At 45.2% G+C, this 23,155-nt stretch overlaps 1 protein-coding gene across 6 annotated transcripts in view; it reads left to right on the top strand.

The window, feature by feature from the left end:
- The window catches only part of CDC123 (cell division cycle 123), a 51,520-nt gene extending 34,624 nt beyond the window's left edge, over positions 1–16,896 (top strand). The window contains exons 15-18 of one of the 6 annotated variants that reach the window (XR_008534095.2): positions 10,945–11,026; positions 11,122–11,222; positions 14,491–14,722; positions 16,261–16,896. The gene's annotated coding sequence lies outside the window, so the exon portion shown is untranslated. Of the gene's footprint in view, positions 1–15; positions 123–10,944; positions 11,031–11,121; positions 11,223–14,490 lie in introns of those variants that run through there. The other 5 variants (XR_013182505.1, XR_013182508.1, XR_013182506.1 and 2 more) reach the window with 5 other exon arrangements.
- Positions 16,897–23,155: the final 6,259 nt, after the last annotated feature.

Raw genomic sequence — 23,155 nt, 5'->3', positions numbered from 1 at the left:
AATACATCTTTTTAGCCAAGAGAAGATGGACCTGAAGTGTAACACAGAAACAGACCATGGTGCTTTTGATTCATGAAGGACACTTGGTAACACTGATACTTAATAAATCTACCTTAGCAAAAGCTTGTCTGGATGTTGAATGAACAGTGTCCTCTATTTGAATTTGATGACTTCTGTAAAGAGACAGTCTCCAACTTGTGGTCATCCTGATATTACCCAGAGCCAAAATAAGACTTGCTGCCATAACTGCTGTATCTGGTGTAATCTTGAAGCTTTCTCAAAGATACAGAGCCCTTAAACAGTTTTATATGATTACAGGATTTTGTAATAATAATGACATTGGCACTACAGCAAGTCTGGTTTTGGGTTTTTTGGTTCTTTCTTTTGGGGAGGGCAAACATCCTGTTACCTTTCTTCATGTGAGCTAAGCAGCAGTGGGTATCCTACCCGGCTATCAATGGTGTTCTGATTTCTCTAAGGCCCTCTGAGCACCTGGCCAGGCTTCTGCCAAGGATGTGTTTTGGCAGCTTGTAGGGAAAGTTGCTTGGCTGGTTGGTCATAAACACTGACAGGGCATTTCTTCGGGGAAGGTTGCAAATTACAGCTGAACTTCCAGGAGAGGTTTGTGGCTCCTAAACAGCATTACTGTCCAAAAGAGAAAAAAGAAATCAATTCTTATTTCTAGTCTTTAGGGCTCAAATCCAGCTGGTGGAGGGGCTTGAAATTTGGGGTTCTGACTTGGCTTCTGCTATGAAACTGTGTCCTGACAGACTGTAGCACTTCATTGATGTAAATGAATTATTCATGGGAGCTGGGACTTCAATATCCAGGAGAGAGAAGGAACATGTGAAGCTAAAATGTCTGTAAGCAGTGTGAGGAATGCACAGGAGGAGCTCAGTGCCAGGAGTGATTGATGTGCATTTCAGTGACTTTGGAGATGAATGGCAGCACTGCATCACAGACCTGTCTGTTGCTCAGGAAGGGCTGGGGGCACTGTGCTGAGCACCAAGAGTGTATTTCCAAAGCTTGGGAATCACAGAATGGTTTGGGTTGGAAAGGAATGTTCCATGTCCTCTTGTCCTCAAACACTTCAGGAATGGGGTACCCACACCTTCTCTGGGCATCTGTTCCTGTGCCTCAGCTACTTCATCATGAAAAATTTCTTCCTTAATGTCAGTCTAAACTGATCCTCTTACAGTTTAAAGCTGGTGCCCTTTGTCCTGTCACTACAGCCCCTGGTAAAAGTCTTTACTCTAAGCCCCTTTGAAGTACTGAAAGGCTACAATATGGTCTACCCAGAGCTTTCCCCACCTCCCTCAGCTTTTTCTCAGAGGATGGGTGTTCCAGCCATGGGATCATTTTTGTGGCCTTCCTCTGGCTTTGCTCCAGCAGGTCCCAGAGCTGGATGCAGCACTACAGGAGGGGTCTCACCAGAGCAGAGCAAGAGGGGCAGAACCCCTGCCTTGATCTGCTGCCCACAGTGCTGGGGATGCAGCCCAGGACACGTTTGGCTCTCTGGGCTGGAAGTGCATATGGCTGGCACTTGGGCTCAGTTTTTCATCCACCAGCATTTCCAAACAACACTTGAGAATTTGTTGGGAAAGTGCCTACATGGGAAGACTTGAAAAGACAGAGAGTTAATAGAATTTTTTCAAGAGGACTGTTTGTATTTCAGGAGGTACAGGGTGTTGTTATTCTGGAGTTAACTGTTCTGGGTTGCAGTCAGGTTTATTTGAAGCTTAAAACTTTAAAAGTCAGAAGTAATTCAGGTGGAAGTGGCCGTGGAGTTGGCATTTGGTGCAGAGAAGCAGAATAAGGACCTCAAAAGGCAGTTTTGGTAAGTGTGGGTGTTGATGCCTGGATCCATTTGGGAGAGGTGGGTGGGATAACTGAAGAGAGGTGCTTTTATAATGGCCCATCAGCAGTGTCCTAATGTGAAGGGAAAATGGCACAGCAAGGGCTTCTAAGGATCAATCAAAATGAAAACTGCGGAAATCTGAAGGAAAGACACATGATTAAGTGAGAAAAAATGAGAGGATGGGGAAAAATGACAGATGATTCAGAGAAAACTGATGCTGTTAAATGTTTTCTTTGCCTCACTATACTTTTTTTCCCTTTTTCAAGGAAAAGAAGAAATGAAGCAAATTAACACAATTTAGCAGAAAAATAGCTCTTGGTATAAAGGCAGAGAGGGCATTGTGAGACCCCTATACATTTTATTTCAGGGTCTGTATTTTTCCATATCTTTGTTAATGGCTGGAGCAGTGAAATAAATAGCCTGTATAAAAATCTGTGGCTGGCAGTGACTTGAGAATACACTCAGGCACTTTGGAGGTTTGTATCAGAATTTGAAATGGCCATAATAGACAGGAAAAATGGCCTGAAATAACGAGAAGAAATTTGATAAAGGCGAGTGCAAAGAGCTGTAGTTAGGAGGAGAAATCAGACATTCGAGTAGAAATGGGTGAGAGCTGGCAGAGCAGCAGTGCAGTGGGAGTGGATAAGTTACAGTAGAGACCATTAAATGCAAGGTGATAATAAGCTGTTGGGGGAGGATAAAGGCAGGTGTCATTCTGGGCTAGCAGGAGAGAGGGGTGGAAAAAATGAGAGATTATTTTGTTTGATGAGAGGATGGTGCAGTGAGATGTGTCGCTTTAGGCACGATGTTGCAAGAAATACCTGGGTCATTGGAGAGTGGCCAAGAGTGAATAAAGAATCACAGAATAATTCAAGTCAGAAGGGATTCATAAGGATCATTGAGCCTGGCTCCCTGCTCCTCACAGGGCTACCTAAAGTTAACTGTGTGACTGAGAGCATCATGCAGACCCTCCTTGAATGCTGCCAGGCTTGGTGCTGTGACCATTTCCCCAGGGAGCCTCTGCCAGTGCCCAGCCACCTCCTCAGTGGGGAACATTTCTCAGAGTTCAGGCTGGACAGCATCCCCAGAAGGGAAATTGGGATAAAAAGGAGGCTGCATCCTCCAAGAATTGTAGAGATCCCAGGGGAATGGCCCATGGCCCCCTGTCCTGCTGCTGGTCACCAGAGGGGACACCAGCACCTCCACCTCCCCCCCTGAGAGACGTCTCTCTTCAGTCTCCTCCAGGCTGAACAAACCAAGTGACCTCAGCTGCTCCTCACAAGTGTTGCCCTTGAGAGGAATAGCAGATTTGTCTTTAAATACAAGCTGTGGGGCTGCTGGTAGATAAAACTAGCTCTGGAAGATAAAAGAAACAATGGGAAGGATTCCACTGGTTGATGAATGGGAAAAGATATTTGCTTTTACAAATAAACTTTAGGTTTGCTGATAAATGAAATTAGACACTGAGAGATGAAAGAAACAGTAGGGAAGAAAAAACCCTAAATTCCATAAGAATTAAAAATTAAAAGGGAGGGTGATACATTAGAGGGAAATCTTTGGTATCAGGTGTTTTGGGAAGTCTGTACCTCTCGAGTACCTCAGCCAATGGGGAAAGAGAGAAGGGAAATGTGGCTGGGAAACTGGGATAAAAAGGAGGCTGCATCCTCCAAAAATTGGAGAGATCCCAGGGGACTGCCCCATGGCCTCTCCCTTTACTCAAATGCAGAAAGGACTCCTCTGTCTCCTTTTTGGACATAAACCTCTGGCGTTTGTAGATTAATTTTCCTAACACCCTTGAGACCTTTCCCCATCTTAGTCACCCTCCTCTGGACACAGTTGAATAGTTTGATGTCCTGCTCACATTGTGGTGCCCAAAACTGCCCCCAGGACTGCAGTGAGGCTGCCCCAGTTGAGAGCAGAGCAGGACAATCCCCTCCCTTACCTGAGTGGTGCCTGATGGATCCCAGCACATGGCTGGCTCTCCTGGCTGCTAGAACTCATTGTTCACTCATATTTCACTTTCCACAGTTGTGTAGATTCAGAAGATCCCTCCTGAGCCTTCTCTTCTGTACATGGATCCCTCCCAGCTCTCCCTGCCTTTCCTCACAGGAGAGATGCTGCAGTGCCAGACATTTCTCCAAGGAGCACCCTAGAAATGGTGGACAGCTTTGAACTCAAATTGCTTAGAAAAAACAACTGCAATCATGAAACATGTTTTTCTAACTGCACTGGATGTCAGGCTCTAATCCCAGAAGGAACAACTTGGCCTGTGATACCATCTTTGGAGGCCTATGCAGGGTAGAAAGGGGCAAACCTGCTTTCTCTGGCTGTGTTCTCCAAGTTATTGCTGCTGTGACAGCAAGATGTCCCTTGTGTCCTGGTTCTGGGGTCAGGAATGTACTAAGAGCTGCCTCCAGTCCCTGATGTTCCATAAATTCGTGTTTCTTCCCATCCAGGACTGCTTAGGCCCTCGAATGGGTGTTTTGGTTAATTATTGCCTGCTGCTCTTTCAGCACACTCCTGCCACTTGTGCCCTGGGCCCAGGGTCAGGAAGGACTCTTTTTTTCTGGTAGTTTTTTGCTCATGGGATAGTTCATAGTTATCACAAGAAAATGGGATTTATTAGAAAAGGCAAAATCAGGCTTCTTCACCATGGGAAAAGGGGCTGAGCTCTGTGCTGTTCCTAAAAGAAATCAGCCAATACATAGCAAAGATGAGCAGGGAGAGCCCTCAGAGGAGAAAATGATCCCAGGCCTAAGGCAAGCTACAAGAGAGTCTGGGGAATTTGCAGGAATAATGCTGGTTATGCTCAGTCTGACTTGAGACCCTTCCTCATCCTATTCCCTCCCTTTCCATGTGGTGTGAAAGTTTTGGCCTTATCCAGTGAGGTAACCCTCCCCAAATTTCAGATCTCACCTGGGGATGCCACGTGCCCTTTCAAAGTGGTATCCATGCTCAAATTCACTGATTCCAGGTGAAGCCCTCAGTGCTTTCCCATCTCTTTTGGGGATGTGAACATTCAGCCCTTCTCAGTGCACAGGGCTGAAGAGGAAGGGAAATTCAGCTCCAGCCCTGGGTTTGGATCTGGGTTTTCTCCCTTTTCCCGGAGGCAGTGATCCACAGCAAGAAGTCAGAGTCCAGGAATAGCAGTTTGTCTCTCATAGAAACCATTTGATTGGCATCACTGAGCTGCAAAAAGACCTGGTGGGCTTGGTGACAGATTCTGATCGCCTGGAGACAGGTTTTTCTCTCTCTCTTCTCACAGCAAGGGGAAGAAAGCTCATCTGGTATCCTTTGGACTCCCATACACCTGGGAAAGGGGTAGCAGATCTTTTGAAAAGGAGCTGCAGGATGGGATCATGCACGTGGAGGGAGGGAAGTGTCTGAAAGGGCTCTCTCTGTCTCAAAGTGGTTTTGCCCTTTGGGGTTTGATGCTCTTTGGAGTGTGCCGGTGTTCACAGGGGTCTGAGGATGAGGGAAGAGATGAGGATCTGACTCCATGTTTCAGAAGGCTGATTTATTATTTTATGATATATATTAGATTAAAACTATACTAAAAGAATAGAAGAAAGGATTTCATCAGAAGGCTGGCTAAGAATAGAATAGAATAGAATAAGAAAGAATGATAACAAAGGCTTGTGTCTGTCCAAGCCAGCTGACTGTGATTGGCCATTAATTAAAAACAACCAACATGGACCAATCACAGATGCACCTGTTGCATTCCACAGCAGCAGATAACCATTGTTTACATTTTGTTCCTGAGGCCTCTCACCTTCTCAGGAGGAAAAATCCTAAGGAAAAGATTTTTTATCAAAGATGTCTACGAGACTTTGGAGTGTGAATACCCCCAGAAAGGAGCAACAACAGCAAAAGAAAAGTATGATGGAATCATACACCATGGATCTTCGTTTTTAACCTAATTTGATCAAGAGCTTTCTTAAACATTTTCAATATTTTCAAACAGGCAGCTCGATGGGGTGAGATGCTCTGGTAGCCCCTTCCCGAAGGAAAAGCTGCAGTAGTGGTTTCTGCAGCAGTGGGTAATGAACCCATGAGAAATGAGTATTGCAAATGCCCTGAGGGCAGGAACACCCTCAGCACAAACTTCTTTGATGAGTCACTACAGAAATAAACCCCCAAATTCGAGTCTGCACAGGCCCTGCCTACATTCTGCTACCTTGCAGGTAACCTGCAGATGAGTTTGAGACAGAAACATTAAACTGTCAAAGAACTTCTACATGGACACTTTTAATTTGCTTTGGATGACCCTTTTTCATGGAGAAGACTTGGAAATAAGTGCTAATGAGTGCTAATTGCTGCTTTTTCACCAGTCAGGCCCGTATAGCCCTAAGCAGTGATTGATGATGGCTCCTTCCAGTGCCTGTGATTTATTTACCGGCTAAGACATTAGAGAAGCACCATGGATTTCTAAATAAAATATTCGACATCTTAAATACCTTGGCAATCAGTAACAGAACGAGTTTTTTACATCTGGCTCTTCAGATCATGATCAGCATTTCCCCTGGTATTTTAAGAAAAAGGGATTTTCATAGACTTTTTTCCTAAAATAGAATTTTTTCATAAATCCATGAACATCTGAGACCCTCACTGCACACAGCCTCTGCCATGTGCATTTGAGGAGGAAATTGGAGCACTGCCCAAGGATGGATTTTGCTCCACACTGGGGTCTCAAGGGGGAGAACAGAAACTGGTATGTAATATTTGGGCATCTGGTACCCATTTTTCTTATTCAGCCTGAGATTCTCCCAGGTATGGGAACAGTTACTGCAGTTGCTGTTAATTTCCTAAGCAAAAGATTATCTGCTTCTCTTTATATGGACACACAATCTTTAATTATATTGTTTTAATACATATAGCAAAGATAATTCTCCTTAATTATTACCTTGAGCACATGGCTGCAAATGCTGTTCACATATTTTTTTTTTTTTCAGTAAGAAATCTGCATTAGTCCTAAATATTGAAGTGTTTTTCATTACTGAGGGTGCTAATAAGTTATTCAGCCTACAGCTTTCATGTGTCAGGAGATCAGGGCTGTATTGACTTCATGGTTGCAAAGCCTTCTTTAAATTTAATATGGGGAAAAAACAGGACTCAACCCTGAAATTAATTAACCTGAGTTGTTGCAGACACCTGCAACTGCCACGTGTAGCCATCAGTCTGGTGTCTGACATTTATGGCTGGAGAAGCAGGTTTCTGTTTGGAATGGCATCAACCAGCTGCTGGGAACCTCTGGAGCTGGGAACAGCATCCTGGGCTGCTGCTGCTGCTGCTGGAGCATCTTCAGCAAGGACTTGTGACTTCCCATGTGTCAGAAGGTCCTCCCTGGGCTCTGTGCCTGCTGCACTCCTGTCACCATAGGACATGAAATAGCACCATGTGCACACACTGTTGTTCTTAAGGTGGGAAAGGGAAGTTTATTTTTTGACTCTAACATTTATATAGATTTTTAAAAGTGACAGGGGATTGGAGGGTGAAAGTGCCGCCTCTCCAATGACACTGGACAAACAAACAGTTTATTAAATTTCTCTTTTTCTATAAAAAAAATGCAAAACAATAAGTTATTTGTTTGAAATATATGTTATATATTTCTCCCATACAGAAAGTGTGTGAGAAAGTTCATTACAAGAATGTAAACATCAGAAAGTTTAAAAAAATCTTAAAAAATTAGGGTGACAGTCTCCCTCAGCAGCAGGAGCCTCCTCACCACCCTTCTTGAGGCTGCAAGGAGCATGAAGAAAGGGAGGAGGCTCAGTGCCAGGATGAGTGTGTTACACAGAGATCCAGGCTGGAAAAGGCTGCTGTAAAAGATGGGGAAATAGTGGCTTTCAGCCTTTCTCAATCCCAGAAGCCTTTCCAGCAGAAGGGCAGTAGCTCAGATGAGGCATTGGTGCTGCTTGCCTTGGTCACCCCTTACAGGCATCTGAGATTGCATCCATGACCTCCAGGGACTCCGGGGTGATGGGCTGAAAACCACAGCTAAAACCAGGGAAAAGGAGATCTTCCCTAATGGGATATCCCTTTGTAGCTTGCTTTTATCACCTGTGGTATCCCTTTATGGGAGTCAGGACTTGCAGCACATGCCTTGCACCCAGGGAAACCCAAACTGGGCAGGGAGAGCATCTTCACGGGCAAGAACTGCAGGACTGAGTGTGCCTGTAGCAAAGGGACCAGAAGGAGCCAAAGCAGAGGATAAAACAAATAAGCCCAGTAAATTGTTCTGCAAGTAGTAGGAAAACAAATTCTGTTTTCCAAACTTCACATCCTCTGTGCCTACACAGAGTGCCCTGCATTGAGCTCACCCTCAGACTTCTCTCTGTGTCCCTCAGCCATGGGCAAGGCTCAGCCTCCTGTGGATAATTTGGAGCTGTGCCTGGGCTCTCCAGGGCTCTCTGGTCAGCTGGAAGGACAAGCAGAACCTGCTGCTCTTACAGTGCTGCTCATTAGGGGAGGCACTGATTCCATGCTCTCCTTTTCCTCTACCCAACCACTGTTTGTCACAAAACGTGCAGCTGTTTGATGTATTTGGTTTCTAGCTGTCAAAACTGATAAAAATGGGCCACTTGTGGGCACAGATGGAGACAGAGCAGTCACAAAAGCCCTTGAGGTTAAAATGTGGGGTGTGTTTTGCATCTCAACATCTGGACACACCTTTCTCCCCTCCCTGTCTCCCACTGGAGTTGCATCCATCATTCTGCCCCCAGTCCTGTGTGCACAGAGCTGGTGCTCAGCCCCATAACATTTCACAGCCTTTTCCATGAGCCTCCATGTTCCAGATTGCAATGCAAGATGTTTTCAATTCCCATCTGTATGGCAGATGACCTTTGTCAGGTGGGCAGTTTGCCTTATCTCTCTCTTTGAGTGACCACAATCACTCCTCCCTTGGGAGGTGATAACAGGTGACATCTGCTGATAACAGACTATTGAATGTCACTGCATGACTGATAAGAACTATAACATCCCATTGTGAGATGCTCCGCCCAGAGGGAGGAGCCAAGCATTGCTCCCCAGATATAATCCAGAGGTTTTTGAAACACCAGCACAGTTTTCTCCACGGGATTCCCCAGAGGAACAGCAGCTGCCTCTTGTTCCACTGGATCTTCAGAGGCAGAATACATCCTTCTCTACAGATCCCCCTTGCTCCAACAGAACCACACCTGGCACTTCAGGAGGGCTGCAGCCACATTTCCAATGGGACTGCTACCAACACCCTGATCCACAGGGTGTCAGGTTGGGTTCTGACTCTGTCAGTGTTGTTCTAGTGTACTGCACTGTTTATTTTATCCTTTTATTTTTTCTCCTTTCCCTATTAAAGAACTGTTATTTCCTGCTCCCATATTTTCTGCCTGAGAGCCCCTTAATTTAAAATTTACAGCAATTCAGAGGGGTGGGGAGGGTTTACATTCTCCATTTCAGGGCAGGCTCCTGCCTTCCTTAGCAGACTCCTGTCTTTCCAAACCAAGACACTACAACAGCTTGTTAAATAGGATAATCCTGGCTGCATGCTTCCTACAAATGCTTCCATTCATAGATCCAGCACTTGCTTCTCCTAATTAAAGGCAATTCTCCCAGTTTGGATACGTTTTGCCATCAATAAAGTGAAAGACATCTTTAAGTAAGAAACCCAAAATACTGTTAAGAGGAGATAAGGAGAGAATATCATACCTGCTATCTTCAGAATGTTGGGTTTCCACACTAATTAAAGTACAATTTATGACATTTAGATCCTAGCCTATACAATTTTCTTCCTATTTGATGATTTTTCTTACAATGGTATTCAGGTCTATTGATTTTTTTTTTTCCTAGTTAAAGACAATCTTTTGGCATAAATAAATATAATTTATTTGGGATTTGGGGAAAATTAGGACAATTATTTAGTACTTCAGTAACTACAGGCTGAATTTTGTGAAATGTCACATTTCAGTAAATTCCTGTAGTTTGAAATTCTGATGATGTTCATTAGGTTTAAGAGGGATTGTAGAGGAGAAATGAAAGTGAGGGACAGAGAGTTACTAGAGTGGAATATAAGGGTAAAAATGAAGACTGAAATTAGAGAGGTGGTTAATTCAATCCAAGCAATGTTTGTGTGTAGTTTGACCTTGCTGGGTATTTTTATTGAACTGGATCTTGTTGTAGACAATGACACAGTACATATTGCAGTGATGAATTTCTAATTACTGAGCTGAGCTTTTCCAACAGCCACATTTCCTGCAAGTTGCATATAAACCTAATTATTCCAGGTTTGGTACTCTGACATGAAAAAATTAAAAAGCAAGCATAAAATATGTGTTATTGCCAATATCCTTGCAGTTATGTAGCCCTAGGGTAGCGTGAGGTGGCTCTTTGTTACAGCCTGTGTGTTTTAGCTGTGCCTGGGGTGTGTGGGAGGGGATGGTTTATGGATGTGTGCAGGGCTCCGTGCACAGTTATGCAAGAGTTTGGTTCTGAAATAGAGGAATCCCAGGGAACACAGAGGGAACACAGCCCACCCACCCTGGAGAGCCAAAACCCCCCTGCAGGAACCTCACACCTTCTCCAGGATTCATTCCCAAGGGGGAATGAGGAGGGTTGTGTTTGTGGGATGTTCTGTGGTAGGAAGGCAGGAATGATGAATCTGACTCCGTGTTTTCAGAAGGCTAATTTATTATTTTATGATACTATATTACATTAAAGAATACTATACTATACTGAAGAATACAGAAGGGATACAGACAGAAGGCCAAAAAGATAATAATGAAAACTCATGACCCTCTCCAGAGTCCTGACACAGCTTGATCCTGATTGGCCAATAAGTCAAAATAATTTACAGCAGAAACCAATGAAACAATCACCAGCTGGATAAACAATCTCTAAACACATTTTACATGTGAGCACAACACAAGAGACACAAATGAGATAAAAATTTGTTTTCCTTTTTCTCTGAGGCTTCTTAGCTTCCCAAGAGAAAATACTAAGCAAAAGGATTTTTCAGAAAATATGAATGTAACAGGGGAGAAGGGAGCAGATTTACATGGTACTGTGCTATGTGATGTAAATGAATGCTCCAATAATCCAATTTATTTCCACAGCTGGAGATCCAAAGACTCTGGGAACTGACCTGTCCTCGAGGTTGAGGGTGAATGTGCTACAAAGGTGATTCCTGGTGCAGTGGTATGTAAGCCAAAAAAAAAAAAAGCAGGAAAAGCAAGAAAGCAAAGCATATTTTCAGTCTAAAGTGATTGATTTGGTCCTCTGTGCTTGATCAGGGAGGTTAGGTGTGTGTGGAGCCAACCTCTGCCCTGGAGAGGGGTGAGAGAGGAAACAGAGGGAGCCACAAGTCCCCATGCCCAGAAATCCCCATGCCCAGGTAGGTAATGAAGGCCAGCTAAGCAATGGCTACATCCTAGAAGTTGGTGCTGTGCTGGAAGAGGCTGCCAAAGCAAATTTGCTAAGGGAATGTGTTCTGGACCTCTTTTGCAGCCTTCAAGAGCAGTGTCAGAGCTTCTGGCTTAGGCTGGCCAGGGGCTGGCCACAGCTACAGGGTTTTGGGAGCCCATCAGTGTCTGGGTGTGAGCTTGCTCCATGTTGTGATGCTTGCCTGGCATCTTGGACATCTCACAGGGGTTTGTCACTCCCATGGGGTCAGGTGTGGGCTGAGCCCCTCACTCTGGGCTCTTGCAGTGGCTGCTCCTCAGAGCAAGGCCAGCCACACCACTCTGCAGCAAAGGCTCACCCTTGGCACTGCTGCTTCTCTGTGGCTTCTCCTGCAGCATCAAACCTGTGTGCAAAGCTCTCAGGTGTGTCAGAGCAGCTTTTCAGCTCTACCATTCCTGCCACAGCTCCTGGAGCCTGTTTGGGAGCTAACAACAGCAGTTTAATATCAGCCAATAACCTGACAATTCCCAAAAGCTAACTGGGAGAAGCAGAAATTCTCTTCTGGCTGTTTCTGAGACCTCTGCAAGTTCTTACAATTTCATCTTTGGCTTTTTCATGCTCAGAGGCTGTGGGCTGTGCACCTCTGTGCCTTCCTTCCCCTTTCCCACACTTCCCTCATTGCCTTCCACAGAACCATTTCTGCCCTACAAACTGAGCTTTGCTAAATTGCATCCACAGCTCACTAGGGCCTGCCAATCCATCCAAGGGAGCAGAAAAGCCAATATTTCTTGTGAAAAACTATTAAAGCCAGAATGGTGGAGAAGAAGGACACCCACAGACCTGCTCACAAGGCTTGTGCTGGGCTGCAGCACAAAAGCCTGTCTGAATCTAAAAGACTCCTTCATTTAGCACAGCTTTGCAGCAGCCAATGTGTAGGGCAGGGTCCTGTAGGGCTGGCAGCACATCCCCACCCTGGGGAGAAATCTCAGCACAGCTCTCACAGCAGAAAGGCCCCATGAACAGGCTGTGAAAATGGAGATTTCCAGCTTAGCTCACAAACTTGGTCTCAGATTTTATGGGAGTATGAAAACTTTCAGATGGGTGGTTTTTTTTCTGTCTCTCTGATATAAATTAATATAAATATAATGATGTTGCACCATTGCACCAGCTGTACTGCTTTTCTCTCTGAGGAAGGACTAAATCATTAAAGCAGCCACAGGTTTTAGATATCCAGAATCCAATGATTTTTTAATAAATGCTCTTGGTTGTGTCATTTCTAATAGAACAGTTATTCTGCATCAGCCCTGTTGGAGCCTGCATCAGGTACCCTTGAGGTACTAAAGTTCCATTCCTTAGAAATGTTCTAAAACATTGGGAAAACTTGATGGGGTCTATAAAGAAACGCTGATCCTTGTTGAGCCAAACCCCAGCACAGTTTCCTGGGGCTGTAGACACAGTAATTCCAGAGTTCTGCAATTCTATATAGCAGCAGCAGCAGCAGGGCTTTTCCTGTAGTGTGAGTTAATGAGTGCATGGGCAGCACTTGCAGCCCTGCCTCCCTTGGGGAGCAGATCAGGGGGGATGCCATTTCATTGTCCCTGCTGTGAGAGCTGGGCACGCAGGATAAAGCCAAAAAAACCCCCAACTTTTGGACTTTTCACTCAAGAGTATAGGAAATGAGTCATTAATTCACATTTTCAGTTGTGCGGAGAAAGAGGAAATAAAAAACATTTTCTTATGGTTAGAAAAAGAAAATGTTATTTTATGCATTAGGAGAGAGCTGCCAACAGGGCTTTAGACTTTCTCCCCAAACAAGAATCGTTGCCTTTCAGATACAGAAGTGGAAACAAATGTGCTCCTTAGCACGTATCTTCTCTCATTGATAAACCCCTAAAGAACCATGTTCTCTGCTGATAGAAATCAGCACAGCTCCAGAGTTAAACCCTCTGAGATGCTGACCACAGCCTTACAGGCAGAAGTGATTCAAAGAGTAGCACTGTGGCTCTTTGAACACCAGCTGAAGGCCAGTGGGGAGCAGGGAAGGTGCAGGAAATGGTTTTGGGAAGCAGCTCATATTTATCTCTGTGCCACCTGGGGCAGCTCTCCATGCAAACCAGGGGGTTTGCATAAAAAAATAAACCTCAGGCTCTCATGCTGATCTACCAGGCACTCAAACTGTGCTGCACTGAAACAATCTGCTCAGGATGCATCCTTCCCCTGCCCAGGACAGAGCTCTGCCCCAAGGACCTGGCTGGCTCTGGCATCATCTCCTCCATGGATGCTGGTGCCTGGCTGCTCATGCTTGGTGCCAGGGCATGGTCAGGGGGATGCTGGGACCACAGCTGGTGGCTCATGCTTTCAATTTATCCATGCAAATTTTGAAACAATAACAAAAAAATCCCTTTTTTATTTTTTCTGTGCAATGCCACCCACTGTGTATAAAAAAGCCCTTGGTCCCTGACTTTGCTCCTTCTATTATGTGACGATCAAAAAGGTGATGTTTTTACCCCAAGGTGTTTCCAGGGGACAAGAGGAGCCAGTTCATATAAAGCAGTCCTGGTTGGAGAGGCCTGCTTCATCTCAGCTGCAAAATTAGGATGATGTTTGTTGTAGCTCTTGCAGCAAAGGAGGCCTGGAGGCAGAATTTTGAGGAAACTGCTGAATGAGGAATGTTTTTGGGAGTGTCACTCCCTCAGGGAGGGCAGGGTGAAGCAAAGCAAGTCCTTGATTCCTCAGTTCAGCACAGGGCACATCAAGGCACAAACAGGCTGTGTGAGAGCCTTTTGCTGTGGCTAACATTGCTTTAGCATCTGTAAGTAACAGGGTGGCAGAGCATCCCTAGCAAGGCCACACTGCCAAGCCATTCAGCAGAAAAGATGCTTCCTTGGATGTAAATTCATTTTACCAAGGCTGAAAATAGCCCAACCAAAGAAGCTCATAATGGTGAGTAAGTGCACTGCTAGGAAAGGGGGAAAATGGGTAGAAAAGTGTTTATCTTAAAGATTACAGAGCAAGAAAGCAGAGTCCTTTCTGCCATGCTGAACAGCAGGGCTGGGAAGGTGTGAAAGCCCTTTGGGTGCCCACACAGCCACACTTCACCAGGACTGAGCAGCCAAGGATGGAAGTAATGCTGAATTCTGTCCTAAGAATTGTGTTTCCTTACTAAATTTTAATTAACTTTCCCCAAATGTCCCTTGTTCCTGTACAGTATGTAAAAGACAGTGCCAGTTACAAATATCTCTATATTTCTCTTTATTTAGGTCCTTGCACTTCTACAGTTTCCACCACTCCAAACTGGGAATAGCTGTATTTTGAATTCTCCACTGGAATTTTACCATGATCTTGCTGCATTGGCTTCAAACTGACATTGGAGAGGGGTTGAGGATGGTGATGGGCCACCTTCAGACCTGCTGGTCACTGCTTGGCACTTGGAATGCTGAAGCTGGGAACCATCAGGCACAGCTGGATAAAATCAGGATGTGAAGTTGCCTGGTATGAAACTGCCTCAGCCACAGTCTCCACCATATATATCATATATCCCATATACAGCACAAGGAGAAGCAGGCCCAAACTGACACCCACAAGACCTGCACCCACTGCTCCCACACCACAGCCACCCCTTGGGGTGCTTTTAATAAAAATTGTTCCCTAACAGGAAAATATTCCCACTGCTCATACCCATGCATGCCCACTTGGCTTTCAGCTTGGTTTCTCCAAATTAATCCAGACTTCTCTTAAGGGAGAAAGGAAGGAGATCTTGTTTTTCTTATGACAGTGTAAAGGCAGATGAGGGAAGAATATTAAGAGGAGTAACAAAAAGATAGGAAAGAAGTGAAACCAGCCCTTTTTTCCTTCACATGGTATACACCCTGAAGGCAACCATTCTGTGCCAAAAAGGAACCTTTTTTATTTTTTCTGTCTGGGAGGTGCTTTTTAAGGAGAGAAGGCACTGTGAGTGTTAGTGCAGAGTGTCCTCCTGGAAGAAGAAGTGGCCCGGAGCTGGGGGATGGGAGGCAGTGGCAGGGCAGATGGGGCTGTTGTGCTGGGAGGCAACAGGAAAAATAAACGAGCCTGTGGTGGTTCAAAACCATCACAGATGTGGCTGTTCCAGGCTTGCTGGTGCAGTGGGTTCCTGGAACTGTTTGTCTGAACATCCACCCCGTGTACTCAGCCCCTGACAAACACAGAGCAACCCAGGGTACAAGGAGAGCCATGTCACAGTGCTATAATGAGACGTGTGGCATCATCAAGCTGCATCCCTCTCCAGGAGGAAAGCAGGCATTTCTGGAACAGCCTTTTTCATTAACTAAAGGAGCTCTCGTTGAAAAATAACCCCACCTGCTCTAAACTTAATTTTCCCATTTGGTGCATAAATTAAGAGTCAAATAAACTGGGTCAAACAGACTCTGATATTCAAGGTTTTTAAGGAAGAAGCAGCAGCAGGTCTAGCACAGGGTCTACTTAGCTGCATTTTGTTTTTTCCAGCTTGATTTCCCAGTTGTTCCACTCTGACAGGGAACAGTGGTTTCATCTGCACAGCAGATACACCCAGCACTAAGGCTGAACATGAACAGCGCATGCACAACCTCCAAGTCTGAAATCTGAATCTTTCCAAACAGACCCTGCATGTTTGGTGGTGTTTGTTTTCCCAAGTCAGCAGAAAGCTGGAATTAGATGTACAAGGGTAGGATGAGCTCACCCTAATTCCCAGGCTTTTCTCACACTGGTGAAGTCATCTGCCCATAGATCTGTGATTATCTGGCTTCAGGTGTCTGTCAGATACAGACCCTCCTGTCAGCTCCTTATCATTTGAGCCTGGCCCAGCATTCCTAGTTAAGGCTGATTAAGGTGAAAACCAGTTGTATGACATTCCTGTGGTGCACACAATCCAGCTGGATGAGGCAGGATAATGTTTCCAAGGGTCTGCAGTCTGGGCCAACATTAGTTTTGAAATGAACAGGCTTTGAGCATGACATGGGAGATCTGGTGGTGGACATAATCACTTTTCTCTGTGATTTTTTAAAACATAGAAGCAGCTGACAACTGGACTGCTGACATCCAAAACTCAACCTGCTCATTGGCTTCTGAGGATGAACATGTTTCAACTCAAACCACGACTGCAAATGACACCCAAGTGTCCTGGATTGCCAAGCAGATTGTGTTCTATTTGCCATCTGTATGGCAGCTGTCTCCTGTTAACTGGGCAGTTTTCCTTATCTCTTCCACACCCACTCCTCCCTCTGGGGAGACATCTGCTGATAACAGCTATGGAATGTCACTGCATGGCTGATAAGAACTACAGCATCCCACTGGGAGATGTGAGCCCAGAGGGAGGAGCCAAGCATTCCTACCTGGATATAATCTTCAGTTCTGGAACACCAGCACAGCTTCTCCACTGGATTTTCCCAGAGCAACAGCAGCTGCCTCTTCCACTGGATCTTCAGAGAAAGACTACACCCTTCTGTAGGATCCCTGCTCCAACAGAACCACCCCTGACACTCCCAAAGGACTGCAGCTACAATTCCAGCTGGACTGCTACCAACACCCTGACCCACAGGGTGTCAGGTTGGGTTCTGACTCTGGCAGTGTTGTTTTAGTTTACTGCATTGTTCATTTTATCTTTTTATTTTCTTCCCTATTAAAGAACTGTTATTCCTGCTCCCATATCTTTTTGCCTGAGAGCCCCTTAATTTAAAATTTATAGCAATTCGGAGGGAGGGGGTTTACATTTTCCATTTCAGGGGAGGCTCCTGCCTTCCTTAGCAGACACTTGGCTTTCCAAACCAAGACATGAAACTAACAGGCCCCCATACTTGGACAGGTGAGGTTCATGCTTCAGTTCTACAGAATGTCCATCAAGGTCCATTTTGTAAGGGAAACTTTTGCTCAAGTATTTGAAGTCTTACCATGAAGATGGAACCAGGACAGAACTTGCTCTCCAGCAGGCCAGGTCTAAAGTGTGGTTAAGCAAGGACAAAACAAAGGTCATATAAGACAGAAAGCTTTTGGTTAAGGGGATTGAATTTACATGGAAAAGCTCAGTGAGGAAGATGGTGGTGCACAGTGTAAAACCCAAATTAGATCTTATCTGACTACACAGGCACTGGAAACACACAGAAAAGGTAAAACACAGCTCAGTTCCACTCAAAATGCAACTCATGGGAACAAAGAGTAGTAGGATTCCTGTCTGGTGGGATGGTGATCAGCTGGGAGATGCTGATCCAACTCCATTTAGGATTGGGGAGAGGAAGGTATGAGGATGCAGTCAGGTGGTGTCCTCATGAGCACAGAGAGGTGGTGGGAATGCAGACTGACACAGGGCACCACAGTTTAATTAATGTCAAATAGAGTGAGATGGAAGAACAGCTGGTGAAGAAATGTAACATTCACTCCAGGCTTTTGCTTTAGTTGGAGACATGGACAAAATGACACAGGGACTGAAGCTCAGGTGTCCATGAAGGGTTTTGCGTTAAGGCCAATGAGCCCCAGTGAAACTAAACAAGATTAAAACATGCTAGTGACTGGGATGATGAGGCCATCAGCTTCTCTGCACTTCAGTTTCCCCCTCAGTAATGAGGATGATGATGATGCTTATCAAAGAGCATGCAGTGAGGATAAATCAAGGCAAGAGCCTTGATGGCAAATAGGACAGAGACCACCATATTCCAGCAGAAATTACCAGAAAATCGAGGTGAGGAGCCTTTTTGTGACAGCTGCTGGGGTTTTTATGAGCCTGTAGAGCAGAGTGTTCACTGCAGCCACTGCTCATAGCCCCGTGCACGTGTGGGAGATGGGGGAAGGCAGGCAAACAAGAGCCTGTGAAGGTTTTGTTCAGCCCATAGTTGACTTGAGGGACAGTTTGGCAGCTTGATGATGGGGAGGAAAAGTGGGTATTGCTAAATGAAAGAAGCAAAGGTGGATAAAGCATTCTGGCTTTCCTCACTTTTTATGCCCATGCAAAGTTAATTAAGTGAGAGTGCCTAAAATATGCCATTCAATTAAATGAGTTTTCAAAGAGCACAAAGTGAACTTCCGTTCCATCAGAGAGAGACACCTGAATTGTGGCACAAGGCTTGGAGACACAGGTTTGATTAAACACCTTGTAACAACATTTATGGGGCTGTAGCTTCTACAACAGTTAGGGGAAAACACATAGTTTCAGCTTAATTATAGAGCTCTGAAAAATGAGGTTCACCTTTCTACTAAGAACCTTTGCCTCACCATCAAACTCTGCATAACTCACCCTCTGGAGATCCTTTCACAGTCTGCTACATCCCAGCAGGCATGAATTGGCACAGGTGGAAGAATCTCACGAGCTGACACTGGCCACGGCATCCTGAAAGTCAGGAATTCCAGTAAAACTTTCCAAAAATTGTTTGATTGTGCTAAACACAGGCAGCTTCTCTTTTCAGATCTGGCAGTGAATGAGGCTTTTGGCTACAATTGCAGAACTGGATCTCTTCTTTGCTTGGCAGCTCGTCTGGTCAATTATGTTGTGTAAATGGAGAATGGCTTGCAAAAAGTGGAGGGCACAGATTTAGCCCTTGAGCAGCTTCAGCTGAGCTCCATCACTTGTTTGCTGATGGGGATGTTTGCTCTGTGCAGGGTAAGACAGTGATTAAGCCTGGATGCAAAAGTTCATCCCAGGTTTACAGCTACTCCATGAGTAATGCCTGGTCCTGTGAACAGGATTATTCCCTGTGTTAGCTGTCCCCTGTCAATGCAGGTCTGAGCTCAGATATTTACCCTCCATGGAGGAAGAGCTGAGCTCCAGGCACAGCCCAGGGCAGTGCTGATGTCCCTGCTCTGGAGAAAAGAAGCTCCCATGCTTTTTCTGAAGCACCCACTGAATTTGGGGTCTGTCTGCCAGGGAGCACTATGGCATGGCCCAAACCTATTGCAAAATCATGTTTTATGTAAAGAACAGAAATTCAGATTTGAATAAGCTCATGCTTGTGGTGTTTGTGAGGATCCCCAGGACGAGGTGAGAGATGAGAATCTGACTTCACGTTCTCAGAAGGCTGATTTATTTATATTATATTATATTATATTATATTATATTATAATTATATTATATTATATTATATTATATTATAATTATATTATATTATATTATATTATAGAATGCTATACTAAAGCTATACCAAAGAAAAAGGATACATCAAAAGGCTTAACAAGAATGATCATGAAAGCTCGTGACTGACTCCTCAGAGTCTGAAACAGCTGATGGTGATTGGTCATTAATTAAAAACAATTCACATGGAACCACTCAAACATTCACCGGCTGGTAAATAATGTCCAAGCCACATTCCAAAGCAGCAAACACAGGAGCAGCAATCAGATAATTATTGTTTTCATTCCTCTCTGAGGCTTCTCAGCTTCCCAGGAGAAAATCCTGGCCAATGAGGATTTTTCAGAAAATATCATGGTGACACATGCTTATGTAAAACTCTACTTTTCCCTTCCAAGCCAGTGGTTCCCCTTTCTCATGTAGTCCCTCTTTACTCATTAGGTTTTTTTTTCCCCCAACCTCTTCATGAGCTTTTAATTGGTCCCACCGTGGATTTGAGGATCTCCAGCTTCCCATGGCCTGCCAAGGTCCACCCAGCTTTTTCAGGCTGGAAGAGGACAGGATGCACCCAGGAACATTTCTGTCACATTTCCATTGTCACCCCTGCAATGTAACCCTGTTGCAGCCCTAAATAATATATTGGGATGGGGAACCTGCCCATTAATGAAAACTAAACCACCTCTTTTGGGTTGATTTGGGCAACAGGACTCTGTTTTGGCTCGTGTCCCATGTGCCCATCACTGGCTGTTGGCACTGTGCTGCTCCTTGCATGTGAGTGTCAGCCTGGACTTAATGTGGTGACTAAAGTTAATTAGCAAAGCTCCTTCTCCCATCGTTATTCAGCAACATTAATGTCTGTGGAAGGAAAGAAAAAATGAGCCAAGTTCATTTCTCTCCTGTGAAAACCCCGGAAAAATAGCCATGTTCACCAAATGGGAAAAAGAGAAAATGAGGAGATTAAAAAAATTTAATTTCCAGCTTCTAAGAGGACCTTACCAATAACAACATAAAAGATAGCTGAGTGTTCTGCTTAAATGAAAAAAATGATTACTTTGCAGGCAAGTGAGTGGTTTTCCATATCTTCTTCCCCTGCTTCTGTCATTTAATTTTTTTTCCTTCCACTTTTATTATTTGACTCCATTGATGTGGTGAGATGGTGCTGGAGGCTATTGACATTTCCCCTCCGTGCAAGTGGAGGTGACATCCAGAAGAAGTCACCTCCTTTGGAGGGGATGAGTCTGGCCTGTGACCCCTGGAAGTGAGTTGTGTTGATGCAACATTCACATGGCTCAGATAAACACATCAAGCTCAGGAAGATGAGAACTCATAGTGCATTTTCAGCCTTAGCAGTGAAATCACACAAAGCTGAGGAGGTGTGGTGCATCCTCAGGGCAAATGTGGACCCAGTGCAACCATGGGACAGGCTGGAGAGGGAAGAGGGGCTCTTCCATGGTTCCAGTCAGCATAACTGTGACTTCTGAGTGCTTCACAGGCAGCAGTATCTGGCCTCTAAGTGCTATATTGGGGTGCACAAGCCAAGTTCCTCGATGGATAATCCATTGGACAGAAGAACAGTGCAGTGGGCAGCTAAACCAGCCAAGCCCCACATCCTACACACTTAAGTCCTCTTGAGCACTTGCAGCCTCTCCAGGCTCCCTGATGTCCAAACAAGGCAACATGTCTTTCCAGGGAAGGATAACTGGATCTCTTCTTTCTACTCTGACTTCTCATTTTCAGTAGACTCCTCTTTTTGGGCTGGACTGTGATGGAAATGGGTACAAAAGTCAATATTTGTTGGGGGTGGAGAGGACCAAGAGGCAGAGGCACAGAGATGGTGCAGAGAGAGGTGTGATCAGACAATCCTCCCTTGCTGAGGGCACGGGCTGTTAACCCCACTTGTAGAAGACAGCCAGGTTGTGTAAAGCCAAAATCCCAGGAACCAGGAAACACCAGAACTAACAGCCTGCACAGCCACAACGTGGGCCTTTCTGCACATCAGATGTGAGGCATCCTTTAATTATCTGATCACCTATCATTTGGGGTTATTTTAATCTGGCCAGTTGCTCCAGGCCACGTTAACGTGGAGCACTGCTCCAGCCGTGCTCAGCATTCATTTCCTCGGCAGCCCCGGCACCTGATCAATATTAATGCCTTTATCTGCACAGCACTCCTGCCCTATCTTTAGCTGGGGAGCTGAGCCACAGAGAGATTAAGGCCAAAATGATCAAACACGTTTGCTAATTTTGGGTGCTCGATTCGCAGCAGCGGGGATCTGATCTTGCCAAGTGTTTCGCGGTGTGCCTGAAGCTCCTGCTGGCTGTTCCTGTCCCCCAGGGCAGATCCAGCCCGACTGCCCTGCCTGGGGCAGCAGGAACAGGAAGAAGGAGAACTTTTTGGGCAGCAGGAATAGGAAGGAGGAGAATATTTTGGGCAGCTCCTTTGCTGTGCAGATGAATTTCCTGTGCTGAACTGTTCAGAGCAAAGGAGAAATCCAGTGGGAAAAAACCAAACAAAAACCAAGTGAACCTGTATTGGCCATCAGTGTGGGCCCAGGTGGCCAAGAAAGCCAAGGGTAGCCTGGCCTCTATCAGCAATGGTGCTGGTCAGCAGGACCAGGTCTCCCTGTACTCAGCACTGGTGAGGCCACACCTCAAATCCTGGGGTCAGTTCTGGGCTCCTCATGACAAGAGAGGGATTGAGGGGCTGGAACATGTCCAGAGAAAAGCATCAGAGCTGGGAAAGGGTCTGGAGCACAAATCTGATGAGAAGCAGCTGAAGGGGGTGTTTATCCTGGGAAAAAGAAGGCTCAGGGATGATCTTATCACTCTCTACAACTCCCTGACAGGAGGTTGTAGCCAAGTGGGGCTTTGTCTCTTCCCCCAAGTAACAAGGGACAGGACAAGAGGAAATGGCCTCAGTCTGTGCCAGAGGAGGTTTAAATTGGATATTAGAAAAAAAAAAAAAATACTAGAAGGGTTGTCAAGAACTGGCACAGGCTGCCCAGGGAAGTGGCTGAGTCACCAGCCCCGAGGTATTTAAAAGACATGTAGATGTGGCATTTGGGGACATTAGTAGTGGCCTCGGGAGTGCTGATCTTAAAGATCTTTTCCAATTTAAATGATTTTACAGTGTCAAATTGGAAGTCTTTGGGAACCTTGTTTTTTTGATATTTTTGCAGCTTTTCAGTCCTTGCTTCATCACCCAAAATTTTTTCAGTATAAATTTCGGAGATGTAAAGTCCCCAAGTATTCCCCTCAAAACCCAAGTGTGCAAAGCCAATTCTGCCAAATTAACTAGAGAAAGATCCAGTTCTCATTTTTACCAGTATTCATCTCATTACATATCATTGATCTCAACAGGTGCAGCCCATTGGATCCTGAGGCAAACCTCCAGCTTCACAGCCCAGGGTCTGAGAGAGGAGGTGTGGAGCAGGGTTTGTGTTGGCCATGCCGCTCTCTAAGGCCATGAAATATCCACTGATTTCACACTGGGTGCTTGGCACCAGGGAAACACCAAGATTTGGGACCCCAGTGCTCAACATCAGGAACTGAGTGGGGTGTGTGGCTTTGCCCTTTGTCCCTGGGAACATTTCCTGTCCCTCCTCCCCCATCCTCCTGTGCCACTGTAATATTTTTTGTAAAATCCCTTCGCCAGGATTTCTTCTCCGGGGAAGTTGAGAAAAATGTAAATAAGAATTATCTGATTGCTTCTCCTTGTATTTTGCTGCTTTGGAATGTGGTAGGTGAGTCTTTCATTGATTCCATGTGAATTGTGTTTTCTTAATGACCAATCACAGCCAGCTGTGTTGGACTCTCTGAGGAGTCAGGAGTTTTTATTATTCATTCTTTTCTAGC

The sequence above is a fragment of the Agelaius phoeniceus genome, chromosome 5, assembly GCF_051311805.1.
Source record: "Agelaius phoeniceus isolate bAgePho1 chromosome 5, bAgePho1.hap1, whole genome shotgun sequence".
Classification (NCBI taxonomy): domain Eukaryota; kingdom Metazoa; phylum Chordata; class Aves; order Passeriformes; family Icteridae; genus Agelaius; species Agelaius phoeniceus.
This window is presented reverse-complemented; position numbering and strand designations above follow the sequence as displayed.